Source organism: Camelina sativa, chromosome 19 (genome assembly GCF_000633955.1).
Source record: "Camelina sativa cultivar DH55 chromosome 19, Cs, whole genome shotgun sequence".
In the NCBI taxonomy this organism is placed as follows: domain Eukaryota; kingdom Viridiplantae; phylum Streptophyta; class Magnoliopsida; order Brassicales; family Brassicaceae; genus Camelina; species Camelina sativa.
The window spans coordinates 13,029,058-13,044,213 of record NC_025703.1 but is presented as its reverse complement, the minus strand read 5'-3'; the positions used below and the strand labels follow the sequence as shown (position 1 = coordinate 13,044,213).

At 37.4% G+C, this 15,156-nt stretch overlaps 1 pseudogene; it reads left to right on the top strand.

The window, feature by feature from the left end:
* Nucleotides 2,084-3,274, top strand: LOC104766208 (annotated as a pseudogene).

Below are 15,156 nucleotides of genomic sequence, written 5' to 3'. Positions count from 1 at the left end.
TCACTAGACAAGTTGTGTGTTTCAACATCATTCCTCTTCTCAGATTAATTATAATTTAACTTACTCATTTTCTCTCAAAGGTAACATTTTATTATTATTTCTATCATCCTTATAAAATGTTATTTTTTTGTCTTTAGAAAATTTGAAATTAATTTGATGTTTTGATACGTACGAAACTATAGTCATGTCAAACATACTAAAGACTATAGTCATGTCACACATACTAAATTCAAAATTTCATAATTTTAATATTCTTCATTTTCAAATTAATTCCTTTCCTTCGATTGTCAATTGACTTTCTTCCCATAAACAAATCCTCTTTGCCAAAATTTTTAACTTTTATTAGTAACAAGAAAACACATAATATATATATATATATATATACACATATCTTCAATATATATACATGTATTAAGTCTATAAATACTTAGCAGTCTGAATACTCTTGTACTTTCTTAAATCGGTTTTGCAAGAAAAATGTTGAGTTTAACCAACAACAAGCTTTAGTAATCATGTATATAAGCATCACAAAGATCTCGTAGTTATCTCTTTAAAAATAACTTCTCAGACTTAGACTAAAAGCATGCATAACACACAAACATGAAAAAACTATTCTCAAGAAGTTTGTTTCCGGCCACCACGTTAACTGATTTTAGAAATCTGTTAAAATGGTTAACTTAAAGTAATCATTCGTGCAATTCACAGAAAAAAAGGTATTCATTCGTGCATCTCCAAATTTGTGAGAAAATACATTGCATGAGTTCGTTATAACTGAAGAATAATACATGAAACTCTGACAATCAGAAACACTAAAATTATAGTATATAAGACGAGAGGCTACGTATCTTGCATATCTTTCTTTACTTATCTAATCTTTTGGTGATCGAAGGGTCAAGAACATAGAAAGGAATCTTTATCTTAAAAGGAGAGAAAACAAATTTTCTAAAATTGGTAAATCCATTGAATAAAGCCTAACGTTAACATCAAAACGCATGCGGATTTAGAAGTTTAATGAACTTAGTTAAGCGTAATCTATGGGGATGATTTAAATCACCACTTTGGTTCATTCTTTTAAGTTCTATGATTCAATGAATACACAGCACGTGGAACCCTCATCCCACAACCCATTTTTGTAGGAAATAATTAAGTGATGGATAATTAAAAGAGACATATACATAAGAAAAGCACATGGCTTTACCATTCCTCTATCAATTACCAACACATTTGACCCTTATCCACATGGGTCTTCCTCTCCTATTATATTCTCCTTTACTAGAATTAAAATACACACACAAAAATTATAAACATTTTCCAACTCATAATATATAAAATAACATGCAAAAATATGGTTTCGGAACACAAATAATATGTAACGTATATTATTGGGTATTACTGAGTTTTAAAACATAAAACTGATATTTCTTTAATAATCAAAGTAAATATACGTACAAACTTGATAAATTTCAACTTATGCACATTCAACAATGTTCTTGACTCAGAAGAGTACTTGGATTTTCTATATAAATTCCATTTTGGTATCACGTTTCAATAAAAATTACTCTCTTCTTTAATTTAAGTGTCCTTTTAAACATTAGAAAAGAACTATTAATCTTTCAAGTTAACAATACATTTTACTATTCAAAAATATAATAGAAGCAAACTAAAAAAATAAAAATCAAATTCACATCAGACTTAAGATAACATATATATATATTAATACAATACTTATTATACAACAAATGGAGTAACAATCATTAGCACTTGATATTTTCTTTATAACAGGCACTATACACTTTCAAAAAAGAAAACAAAAAAAAGAAAAAACCCCTTTAATAAACAGTATATAAAATGTTATAATAATACACCTGTTTCTGTTTTATTTTATGTTTTCTCTTCTTGCTTTTATTCCGGGTCGGCCGATAGAATTTTCATCATTTCGTTCATTTTAATAAGTCATTCTTGGTTATGATTATTTTTATACATCCTTTGATCAAAAGAAAGAGAAGAGACTTGGACGGCTAAGATGTAACGTAAACAAAGTTGGCGGAGGGAAATGAGGAGCGTGGAAATTATAATTAAACAAAAGAGTCGTGTCCACATGGGCGGCCTTAGCCTTCGTTGTCCCACTTCTGTCCCCTTGCCTCTTTCTTGCCTTTCTTCCTCCCGACAACACTTCTCTCTCTTCCTTTAACCCTAACTTCGATGCTCCTTTATATATATCTCTCTCCCCTTTTCCTCTAAACTCATCAACCAAACTCACCAACAAGAACAAGAACAAGAACAAGGAAGAAGAAGAACAACAAAGAAATACAACAACACACACAAGGAAAACACAAAGATTGATATCGATCCAAAAGAAATGGCGTACGAGAAGAAAGTCAACGAGCTTAACCTTAAAGACACGGAGCTATGTCTTGGATTACCAGGAAGAACAGAGGAAACCAAAGAAGAACAAGAGGTTTCTTGCGTTAAAAGCAACAACAAGCGTCAACTTGAGGAAACCCGTGATGAAGAAGAATCTACACCTCCTACGAAGTAAGTAGAGAGATCTGAGTTTTCCAAATCGATTTCTTCCAAATTTATTGGCTCTTGAATAGTTTTACTCATCTTTCTTTCCTCAATTTACAGAACTCAAATAGTTGGATGGCCACCGGTGAGATCTTACCGTAAGAACAACAGTGTGAGTTATGTTAAAGTGAGTATGGACGGAGCTCCATACCTCCGCAAGATCGATCTCAAGACATACAAAAACTACCCCGAGCTTCTCAAGGCGTTAGAGAACATGTTCAAGTTCACCGTTGGTGAATACTCTGAGAGAGAAGGATACAAAGGATCTGGATTTGTACCAACATACGAGGACAAAGATGGCGATTGGATGTTGGTCGGTGATGTTCCATGGGATATGTTCTCTTCTTCTTGTAAAAGACTCAGAATCATGAAAGGAACCGATGCTCCTACTCTAGACGCTTCCTTATGATCCAGAGAAGATGAGAAGCTTTTGTTACAAAGGAGATGACTAGGATCTGTGAATGAAAAAACCCTTTTTGGTTTGATTCTGATCGGAGTTTGACTAAAGTTGACCGCAAAAACGAAACTTCAGGGGTTTGTCCGATGAGAGATTCATCTCCACTCTCCAGTGATGTTCTTTTTGTTTTTGTTTTTAGATTTAATGGAGTTTGATGTAAAGATACATGAGCTTTTATGTATAATACGGACACATATACACAATATAGATGTTTTAATTAATTAAATAGCAATTTTTTTTTAACACTAATAGCAATGTTCCATAAAGTTTTCTGTTCTTGATCAACAACATCATATTTTAAATTTCTGAAACTTATACACATTTGTGTGACCAAAAGGTTATTATTATCTTAAGAAAACTCTAATTCATGTTTACTTTATTTGTGCATGAGATTTTTTTGGTATTCTCTGATATTTTTCTTTTGGTATTCTTATTTGTGCATGAGATGATTTGATGGTTTGGTAAATTACTCCCTCAGTTTCAATTTATTAGATGTATTAGATAAAAACACGAGATTTAAGAAACTATCTTACACAATTTTGTTGTTTTCTATATTGAAAACATAAATTTATACCTAATATAAACAATTCAACCGATAGTAATAGTAAGAAATACTGCAGAATATTAATGATTACCAAAGCTAAATACTGTAAGTTGAATTTGCACATAAAATTGTAAAATCTAAATAATATGAGATAGAAGAAGAAAACCACTACTATATGAATTTTTCTTAGGTTAGATCGATTAATATTAGTTTATTATGGGGATAGATTAATTACTTTGAGTTTCCTAACAAAAGGAGAAAGTTTGTGTTATCGTCTCATATTTTTAAGGGGAGTTGAGAGCTTGTGAAGTTTCATTGGTCTCTGTTTCTGACTGAGATGAATGGTGTGTCAGCTTTTGTTCCATCTCAATCAGGATTGGAGCTTCTTGTAGTTCGAAATCTTGAAAATGTAGAATCTCCTACTCAGTTTGAGAGATGCAGTTTGTATCAGCTAGAGAAGGAGTTTAGTATCTTCAGAAAGTTCATGGATCTGTATATGTCCATGAATGGTAGTACACTTGATGTTAAGGGACAATGGTGGTAAAGTAGAAGAGATGATAAGGCTGTGTATAATAGAAGTTTGAAAGGGTTGGAATTCTGATGAGATTCATGTAGCTTAAGTTGCTGAGTAAGTATATGCTTAGGTGATGATTGTGGAAGACTAGAAGCTGGAAAGGTTAAGGAGATTAGGAAGAGGACTGAGGAGAAGCATATGCTGGAAAAAGACAGCCTACGATGTTTGTTGTTAATCTTGACATGTTCCGGTAACTTTAATTTAATGTAAACTAAGGTAGTGAAGTGTGGTGAGGACAATTGTTTCTCAGGGCATTTCTTGAGAATAGCCTTTTCAATTTTCACACATGCTTGTGTTGTTTTTGATTTTTTTTTTTCGTTTTCGTTATCCGTGGAATGATTATGTTTCTAACCATTTGTTGGTGTTTGATGTATTTGTTTACTTCATATAGCCTTATTTGGTCTGAATTATGAACTAGACCTATATTGATGTATGTATCCGATCATAAATTATTTGAGTTATGTAGTTTGCAAGGTAAACTGTGACATCCCGGTTTTAGAGACTTGCACAGAGGTTTAAAAGAATTGATTTGGCCACCAAACGACACTTATCTTTTCGGTCAACGGTCCTGAGATAACTCCACAGTTAAGCTTGCTTATGCTGGAGTAGTCTTACGATGGGTGACCTTCCGGGAAGTGACTGTCGGAACTGTGTGAGTGAGGACAAAACATAAGGAAAGATCATTTGGTGATTTGTAGGAAAGGTAACAAGTCTTTAAAACCTCCCAGACGTAGTAAACCGGCCGTCGGATGTGGATGGGCTCACGGGCCTAGTGAGAGGACGTGAGACCCATTAAAGAAAGTGGGGCCATGGACTGGGATTGGAAATAGGGCCCACTAAGAGGTGGCGGTCGGGGCGTTACAAGTGGTATCAGAGCCGAACCCAGACGAGTGTGGAGTCGAGTGGGCTCACACCGTCGGGGGTGACAGTCTTGTTGCGCAACGAGGACGTTGTGATCTGTTAGTAGGGATGAATTGTGACACCCCGGTTTCAGAGACTTGCAGAAAGGTTTAAAAGAATTGATTTGGCCACCTATGTCAAAAATGCACTTATCTTTTCGGTCAAGGGTCCTGAGAGAACTCCATAGTTAAGCGTGCTTATGATGGAGTAGTCTTAGGATGGGTGACCTTCCGGGAAGTGACTGTCATGATTTGTAGGGACGGTAACAAGTCTTTAAAGCCTCCCAGACATAGCAAACCGACCGTCGGATATGGATGGGCTCATGGGCCTAGTGAGAGGTCATGAGGCCCATTAAGGAAAGTGGGCCCATAGAATGGGATTGGACATGGAGCCCACTAAGAGGTGGCGGTCGGGGAGTTACAAGTGGTATCAGAGCTGAACCCAGACGCGTGTGGAGTCGAGTGGGCTCACACCGTCGGGGGTGACGGTCTTGTTGCGCAACGAGGACGTTGCGATCTGTTAGTGGGGGTGAATTGTAACACCCCGGGTTCAGAGACTTGCGGAGAGGTTTTAAAAAATTGATTTGGCCACCAAAGTGCACTTTTATTTTTGGGCAATGGTCCAGAGAAAACTCCACAGTTAAGCGTGCTTATGCTGGAGTAGTCTTAGGATGGGTGACCTTGCGGGAAGTGACTGTCGAAACTGTGTGAGTGAGGACAAAACACAGGAAAAGATCATGTGGTGATTTGTAGGGAAGGTAACAAGTCTTTAAAACCTCCCTGACATAGCAAACCGGCCATCGGATATGGATAGGCTCACGGGCCTAGTGAGAGGACATGATGCCCATTAAAGAAGGTGGGCCCATGGACTGGGATTGGACATGGGGCCCACTAAAAGGTGGCAGTCGGGGCGTTATATAAACTGACATAAACTCTATGGTTTTATTATATAAGGGAAGCTAGGGTTGAAGAAGGCCATGTTGAATGATGTAATGCACGCACAAAAGAAGCTGGTTATATGTTGGTGGCAACTGTAGGACGCTGTGCAGGGTAAATGTAGAGGCACACAGAGCAGTGTAGAGAGCATTCGCAATACGTCGGATATGGAGCATGCAGTTGTGGGCAAAACCATATTGAAAGAAGCAAAAGCTCGACTAGGGCTGAAGGGCTGAGAGCCCGACATAACCTAGTCTAGGTTTAAGGTGTCTGAAGGACACTCTGATGAGAGAAAAATGTGAAGCTGCCTCTTTGGGGTTATGAGGTATTTCAGGATTATACATGGAGGGTAGAGCTGAACCAGAGACACAATGTAACACCCCGACCGACACCTTGCGTAGTGAGCCCCATATCCACTCCCGATCCATGGGCCAACCTCGCTTAGTGGACCCCACGTTCACTCTCACCCATGGACCCACCAATATCTAACGGTCTGTTTGCTACGTCTGGGAGGATTTAAATACTTTTTTACCATCTCTACAAATCACCACATGATCTTTCCTTGTGTTTTTTCCTAACTCGCACAGTTCTAACAATCACGTCTTGAAAGGTCATCTCTCATGAAAATACTCCAGCTCAATCACATATAACTCTGTAGTTCTCTCAATACCTTTGATCGAAAAGATAAGTGCACTTTGGTGACATAGGTGGTCAAACCAATTCTTTTAAACCTCTTCACATGTCCCTGAAACCGGGGTGTAAGAATATACCCCCACTAACAAATTGCAACATCCTCGTTGCACACCAAATCTGTCACCCCTGACAGTATGAGCCTTCTCGACTCTACACTCGTCAGGTTTGGCTCTGATACCATTTGTAACGCCCTACCGTCACATTGCTTAATGGGCCTCATGTCCATTTTCGGCCCATGGGTCCTCCTTGCTTACTGGGTCCCACGTCTACTCCCAGCCCGTGGGCCCATTCATATCCGACAGCTAGTTTGCTACGTACGAGAGACTTTAAATTTTTGTTTATCGTCCCTAGAAATCACCACCTGCTCTTTCCTGTGTTTTGTCTTCACTCGCACAGTTCTGACAATCAGTTTCCAGAAAGTCACATATCGTGAAACTACTCCAGCTCAAACACGCTTAATATTGGAGTTCTCTCAAGACCTTTGATCGAAAAGATAAGTGCACTTTGGTGATATATGTGGACAAACCAATTCTTTTAAACCTCTTTGCATGTCTCTAAAACCGGGGTGTCACGCAAAGAAAGAGAGGAAGAAAAAAAGCTAGATACTCTATGTTTTCTTCTTCACGTTTCTTTGTAGTTGTTCTTTAATCTTTGTATATTAAATGCTATGTAAACCTTGAGTGATTGATAGTGGATGTTTGTGGGAGATGCTTCTCACACGAGATATACCCTCCCGTAGAGGAGAACTTGTTAAATCTCTGTGTTATGTTTATGTTATGCAAGTTGATCTGTGAAGTAAGAAAGGATTAGGAGCAGAGCTTTGGTCTGCGGTTAACAACAAGGTGAAATCGAGATATGTGATGCTCAATAAGTGGTATCAGAGCCAGTGTGAGGATTTTAAAGACTCAGACATGACGCTGTAAGCATACAAGGAGGATCTAGAGACTGTTGTAGAAGACTCGAAGGTTAAATCGGTTATGGGGTTGGTTTAAGGTGGAGTGTTATCTACAGTGTCTGATTCAGGTTCATGTATACATGTGTTAAGGTGATTAGCAGATGGATGTGAAAAGGGAATCAAACATCATCCAAAGGCTCAAACTTATGAAATAGGAATTTAGTTTCCGCTGTGGTCACAAAGTTCATGTGATGTTCTGTTTTGAAGCTTCTATATACTCAAAACTATTTCAGTTTAAGGAATCTAAACGCAGGAAGAACACAAGATGGTATCTTTTTTGGACTGGTATTAGAATGTCAAGATGGTATCTTGTTTGGACTAGTTGTTGAAAGTCTGTGTGCTGGTATTAGAAAGTTAGAAATTGGTTGAAGATAATCACATATTTACTAAGGGACGCCTTCAGAAGTGAATCTTTATGTAAGAGGGTTGTAGGGTCAACAAATTATGTCGAAAATTCAGATGAGTATGAAGATGAACTAGAAAATTTGTGTTGAAGTGGTCAGATTAGAGAGGTGTTGGGTGAATGGTTAGGTCTCAGGAATGGATCAGATTGTTAGAGATTTGAAATAACTAAAATCTAGGTAGGTTTACAATAAATAAAAATACAGAGAATACCAAGAGTCAAAGTTGCAGTCAGTGAGATTTTATTTACCAAGGTGGAGTTTGTTTTTCAAGATAACTTAAAATTTCTAAAAGACTTTTGTAGGCGTTGCAGAACTGTGCAGGATTTTGCAAGTATGTGCAAGGATTCTACAAGGCTGGTACAAGGTGACTAGATAGTAGGTTTTACATTAAAAAGAGAATTAGAACCCAAAACGTTTTGATTTGCCTGTTTACATCTACATAGATGATCTGGTGGATGAATCTTCTAAAGGATTTACTTCCACATTAAATCATCATTAAATTTAATTTTAATTAATTATATATACAAGGGAATTAAAATAAAAAGGAACAAAGAGTTTGCATGGAAGACTCAAGATTTTTCCAGAGTAAATCAACGGTTTTCAGGACTGCCTCCTCTGAGGCTGGTCCTTCCGGGTTTAACTCTAACAAGGAAAAGTCAAAGAGGAAAAGACCTTCAAAGTTCATTAGGAATCAAAAAGCTCGCAGTCCAACCCCAGAAGGTACAGCTCTAATATTAAGCTCCGGTATAGTGGTGAAAAAGAAAAGCAAAAGGAAAGCAGAGGAAGTGGGATCAGGCGCTGCAAAAGTTCAAAAGCCACATCCCAAAGAGGTGATCCCAATGGGGGGATTGCCTACCGTCCAATGAGCATACTGAGCTGGAATTGCCAAGGATTGGGACGGTCTCAAGACTTGGCAATTCCTCGTCTCAGGGAGTTGCGTAAAAAACACTTCCCGGAGATGATGTTCTTAATGGAAACTATGCATAATAGAGATATTTTGGTTGATTTGCAAGAGTGGCTGGGGTATAGTAGGGTGTACACAGTGGAACCGGTGGGAACTTGTGGAGGTTTAGCAGTTTTTTGGAAAAGTACGGTTCAATTAGAGATTATATATGCGGATAAGAATCTGATAGATCTCAAAGTACAGTTTGGATACTCTATCTTCTTTGTCTCTTGCGTTTATGGGGATCCAGATTTTAAAAAAAGAAAAGAAGTTTGGGAAAGAATCAGTAGAATTGGAGTCAGTAGAAGGGAAAGTTGGGGCATGATGGGAGACTTTAACGATATTCTTAACAACTCAGAGAAGCTGGGTGGACCTAGAAGATGTGAATCTTGTTTTAAACCCTTCTCGGATATGTTAAATGTCTGCGATATGGAGGAGCTATATAGTCAAGGTAACAGATTCACATGGGCTGGAAGGAGATACGATTTGTGGATTCAGAGTCGACTTGATAGAGCTTTTGGAAACAAAGAGTGGTTCAAGCTTTTTCCAGCATCAAATCAGGCATTTCTGGATTTTAGAGGTTCAGACCATAGACCAGTTCTGACAAATCTAATGTCCTCCCAAGAAGCATATAGAGGACAATTTAGGTTTGATAAAAGATTTCTGGACAAGCCTGATGTCGAAGAAGCCATATTCACTGCTTGGAATCATTCAAGTCACAGTAGGGAACCTAGGTCAGCTGACAGATTAAGAAACTGCAGGAAAGCCCTCAGCTCATGGAAAAAAAAGAATCCTTCAAATGCAAACGACAGAATAAATCAACTGGAAGCATCTCTTGAGCATGAACAATCCAAGACTTATCCAGCTTTGCAGGAGGTTCTCTTCCTTAAAAAAGAACTGGCTAGAGCTTACAGGGACGAAGAGAGATACTGGAATCTGCGAAGTAGAGACAATTGGATGAGATGTGGAGACCGGAATACGAAATTCTTCCATGCCTCTGTTAAAGGTAACAGATCAAAGAAGAGAATAGAGAAGCTAATGGACATAAATGGCAATGCACAAAAATCAGAGGCAGCAAAAGGAGAAGTGGCCTGTGCATATTTCCAATCTCTTTTCAAGTCTTCCAACCCTTCCAGTTTTGAAGATTGGTTTCAGGATTTTCAACCAAAGGTCACCCCTGAGATGAACAAGATCTTGATAGATACGGTCACTGATGAGGAGATCAAGTATGCTGCCTTCTCAATAAATCCATCTAAAGCACCTGGTGCAGATGGTATATCCGGTCTCTTCTTTCAGCACTATTGGGGAATTGTGGGACCGCAGGTTTCTTCAGAAGTCAGGGGATTTTTTGAAGAAGGAACCTTTCTAGTTGAATGGAATTACACTCATATATGTCTCATCCCGAAGATTCCTCATCCAACAGAAATGTCAAACCTGCGACCAATAAGCCTCTGCTCAGTATTGTACAAGATAATTTCCAAGATCATGGTAAGAAGACTGAAACCTTTTTTACCAAGCTTGGTGTCCAATACTCAATCTGCATTCGTTTCAGAGAGGTTAATCTCAGACAACATATTGGTGGCTCATGAAATGGTCCATAATCTCAAGGTACACCCTACTATCTCAGAGGAGTATATGGTGGTCAAGTCAGATATGTCCAAGGCATTCGACCGGGTGGAATGGAGCTATCTAAAGTCCTTATTGGTTGCTTTGGGGTTTACTGAAAGATGGGTTAATATGGTCATATTTTGTGTCACCACTGTGACCTACTCGGTTTTAATCAATGACCATCCTTTCGGTATGGTAACGCCGCATAGAGGACTTAGGCAAGGGGATCCACTATCCCCTTTTCTTTTTGACTTATGCACTGAAGGTCTTTCTCATCTCCTAAATGGGGCACAAGGAAGAGGTCAGATTCAAGGAATGCAATTTAAAATGAATGGTCCGAGTATTAACCATCTTCTTTTCGCAGACGATAGTCTGTTTGTTTGTAAAGCCACTAAAGATCAAGGAAAAGTGTTGCAGGACATCCTCAGCATTTACGGAAAGGCTACAGGACAGGTGATCAACCAGAATAAATCTTCTATCACCTTTGGATCCAAAGTCTCGGAGAATCTCAAAGAAGAGTCTAGATTAGTCCTTGGAATACAAAATGAAGGGGGCGCAGGTACTTACTTAGGGCTTCCTGAATGCTTCAGTGGATCTAAAGTGGAGATGCTCGGGTATATTAAGGACAGATTAAAATCAAAATTATCCGGTTGGTATCTTCGTAATCTGTCTCAAGGAGGTAAAGAGATCCTGTTGAAATCTGTTGCTTTGTCCATGCCTGTCTTTGCCATATCTTGCTTCAAGCTTCCTAAATCAACTTGCTCCAACATCTCCAGTGCAATGGCCCAATACTGGTGGAGCTCTTTCGAGCACAACAGGAAAATCCACTGGGTAAGCTGGGATCGAATGTGTTTACCAAAAGAGCATGGAGGCTTAGGGTTTAGGGATATAGAAATGTTCAATCAAGCTCTCTTAGCCAAACAAGCTTGGAGACTGTTACAATATCCCGACTGTCTATTCTCGCAAGTCATGAAGAGCAGATATTATCCAGACTGCAATTTCCTTGAGGCTTGTTTGGGACAGAGACCCTCATTTGGATGGAGAAGTATACTCCATGGCAGAGAGCTTCTCATCAAAGGTCTGAAGAAAAGAATTGGGAATGGGGATTCGATCAGTGTGTGGATAGATAGATGGGTGGAGGATGAGGAAGAAGGAATTAGAGCTCCTTGGATAAAAAATGATTTCATCAATCCAAACCTGAGAGTAAAAGATCTAATAGATATTGCTCGACGAGATTGGGATATTGATAAATTACAGGAGCATTTCTTCCCGGATGATGTTTTAAGAATCAGGAAAAAAAAGCCAGTTGTTGGTATTGAGGACTTCTGGGTCTGGAAACATAACAAAAGTGGAAACTTTTCAGTCAAATCCGCCTATTGGCTTGCAATGGAGACAAATACCAAGTCATTAATACATGAAGCATCGGCCCAACTGTCCACAAATCCTCTGAAGCAGCAGGTTTGGAAACTTAAAACTGATCCAAAAATAAAAGTTTTTCTGTGGAAACTGCTAAGCGGAGCATTACCGGTTGCTGATTTGTTATCCCATAGAGGAATGAAGGTAGATACAAGATGTCAATCTTGTGGTTTGGAGGGAGAATCTATAGAACACGCCCTGTTTACTTGTTCGATTTCAAGACAAATCTGGGCTCTATCAGACTACCCTATACCGGAGAATGGGTTTCAAGATGGATCAGTTTTCTGTATTCTCCATCACTTTCTCATAAACAAAGACAATCTAAAATGGCCTCGGGAGCTAAGGAGAAGATTCCCATGGATAATTTGGAGAATATGGAAGAACAAGAATCAGTTTTTCTTTGAAGGAAAAAGTTTCTCTTTGTTAGAAACAAACCAAAAGATCAGACAAGATTCTGAGGAATGGTTTCTTACTCAAACTATCCAGAAGGAAGTGCAGAAAGGAACTCCTACCATAAATATTCAATCAAACTCAGCTACAGATGGTGCTGTCTTAGAACGGAAGTGGCTCCCTCCGAACCATGGCTGGTTAAAATGTAATGTTGGAGTTTCATGGTCAAAAAGGAATTCGTTATTGGGGGGATCCTGGGTACTAAGAGATGAGCAAGGTAAGGTTCTGTTTCATAGCAGAAGAGCTTTCTGCGCCATTTTCACAATGGAAGAGGCAAACCTTACGTGTGTGGTATGGGCTATCGAAAGCATAAGGAGCCATAATTTGGACCATATCATTTTTGCAATCGAAGACCCTGTCTTAGTTGGAACAGTCCTTAAACCGAATGCTTGGCCCTCCTACAAATATCAAGCAATGGAATTGCGGAGGGTTTTGGGATGTTATCAAGATTGGAGGCTGGTTATAGAAGGATCACAAGCAAACAGAGGAGCTAGTCTCATTGTAAAAAGTGTCATTGCAGAATGTCGGATTCAATCTTATGTAGCAGATGGACATCCAAGCTGGTTGAATAGCTTATTCGCAGAAGAGAGAATTTAAATCCTCTGATCCTGCTTTCGGGTAACCCTTTTGTTAAGAGTTTTTTTGGTGTAGGCCTGATTTCAAATAGGCAGGTAGGAGTAATATATATGTATCTGTATTTGGCACTTGAACTCGAGAATGGGATTCTCGTGCTTGTAAAAGTTGATTTTCGGGTTCAGTTATATAAATATTAACAGATGACAAAAAAAAAAAGGAATTAAAATAAAAAGATTGTATGATTTTGCATCTTTGACCAGGAAAAAATTCACTTACCATTTGTGTGTGTTCTTAATCTATATATTTAATAATAATCAGTCTTGGTAAAGAAGAAACACTCACTAGAAGAAAAAGTTTAAGAGAAAATCATTAAAATGGCCATCACTGAAAGAACTTTGGTAGCATTTTGTTATATTATTCTCCTCATGATATCTTTAGTCCACTGTTTTCCTACACCTGCGGGAAATCCGAGTAATTGTTTACTGTTATTTATACCTAATAATTTTGTAATTATGAACATGATGATGATGATTTCACTATTTTTTGTTAATTGGGTTATTGATTAATTATTGTTACTGATTAATTATTTGTTGTATATGTAGGCATTGGAATACAGGAAGAGAGAAAAAGATGCTTCGACAAGTATACTATATGCTATTTCCCGACTGGTTCAACGGACTGCAATGCTTATTGTAAAATAATAGGCTATAGTTACGGCATTTGTATTGACCGCAGATGTTGTTGTATTGATGTTATAAGTCTACCTCCTAGACTAGCTAACTAGTACGGTTCTGTAGAAGATGAACTATATTATCAAATGTATTGGTATCTGTTTTAAATAATTTTAATAAACTATACTCGTAGTTGAGTACAATATCAAAGTTTGCCATAGATTTTCAAGAACTTACAAGATATGTCTTACACGTTCTTTGTAGATCTAAAACAAAAACAGAACACTACGAGAGTATATATATTTTTCTCTTCTGAACTACAAGCGTACCAAATCCAAAATAATTCAAAAGGAAGCAAAAAGAAAAAAAAACAGATACAAATCTTGACATAGTCATAGGCTTGCAAGCGCAACTGTTCCTTTCAACTACTGCTGATTCGTTTTCTACAGTAATGACATTGAAAACTCCTACAATTTTTAAAAATTTATTTCCCTATAAATTATATTGTATATATAATTATAATTAAGTTGACGAACGTTTAATGTGGAAGCCTCCTTGGTCCATTGGTTGACTAAGGGTTAATTAAATTAATGCTTAGTCAACCAATGGACCAAGGATGCTTCCACATTAAACCTTCATCAACTTAATTTTAATTATATATACAATATAACTAGAAGAGTTACCCGCACGCTTGTGCTGGCAGGAACTGAATAGAAAAAAAATTGAAATCAATTCCCTAAATTTTTAAATTAGAATTTTATTATTTTTAAAAATGTTCAAAATTTTTATTTAATTGTATTTAAATTTTTTAATTTCACTCTTTAAAATGGACAAATGAATAAGAGTAGTCAATAAGATGTTTATTATAGTTTTCTACATATATAAAATTTTCAATAAAATTTTAAAGCCCATTTGCAAATTTCAAGTATTTAATGAGCCCAATACATTTGTCATGATTAATTTTAATTAGGTTGAATAATGATTTGGGTCAAAATAATTTGTAATTTCGTTTAGGCGATTGAGATAATTTAGGAAAGAAGCCCATAAAAGGGTTTCTAGTACTAGGTCATACACACATTCAAAATAATTATAAAGTTTGCATATACAAAAAAAAATTCTTAAACTAATGTGCATTCAGTTTAAGCCCTTAAAGTTTCTCCTTCATGCTCCATTATATGTTTATGTAATAAAGTACAGCAAATTCCAAGCTAAAAATATAGAAAACACATACGTAAGTTAAACCGTAGCATGATACACTACTTGATATTAATGAACATTCAAAACTTACATAGCCTTGTGATGCTCAAGTCCTTCAAACTCCGGATTTATAAAGATCTTGGAGGAGGCCAATGTGTTTACAATACACGGTTTACCTAGGGATGTTTAAAGTGTTATAAAAGTTTGGTAAATGAGTATACAACCTAGTGTTTAGCATTTGTTCAATCTAGCAAGTGTTATTAAT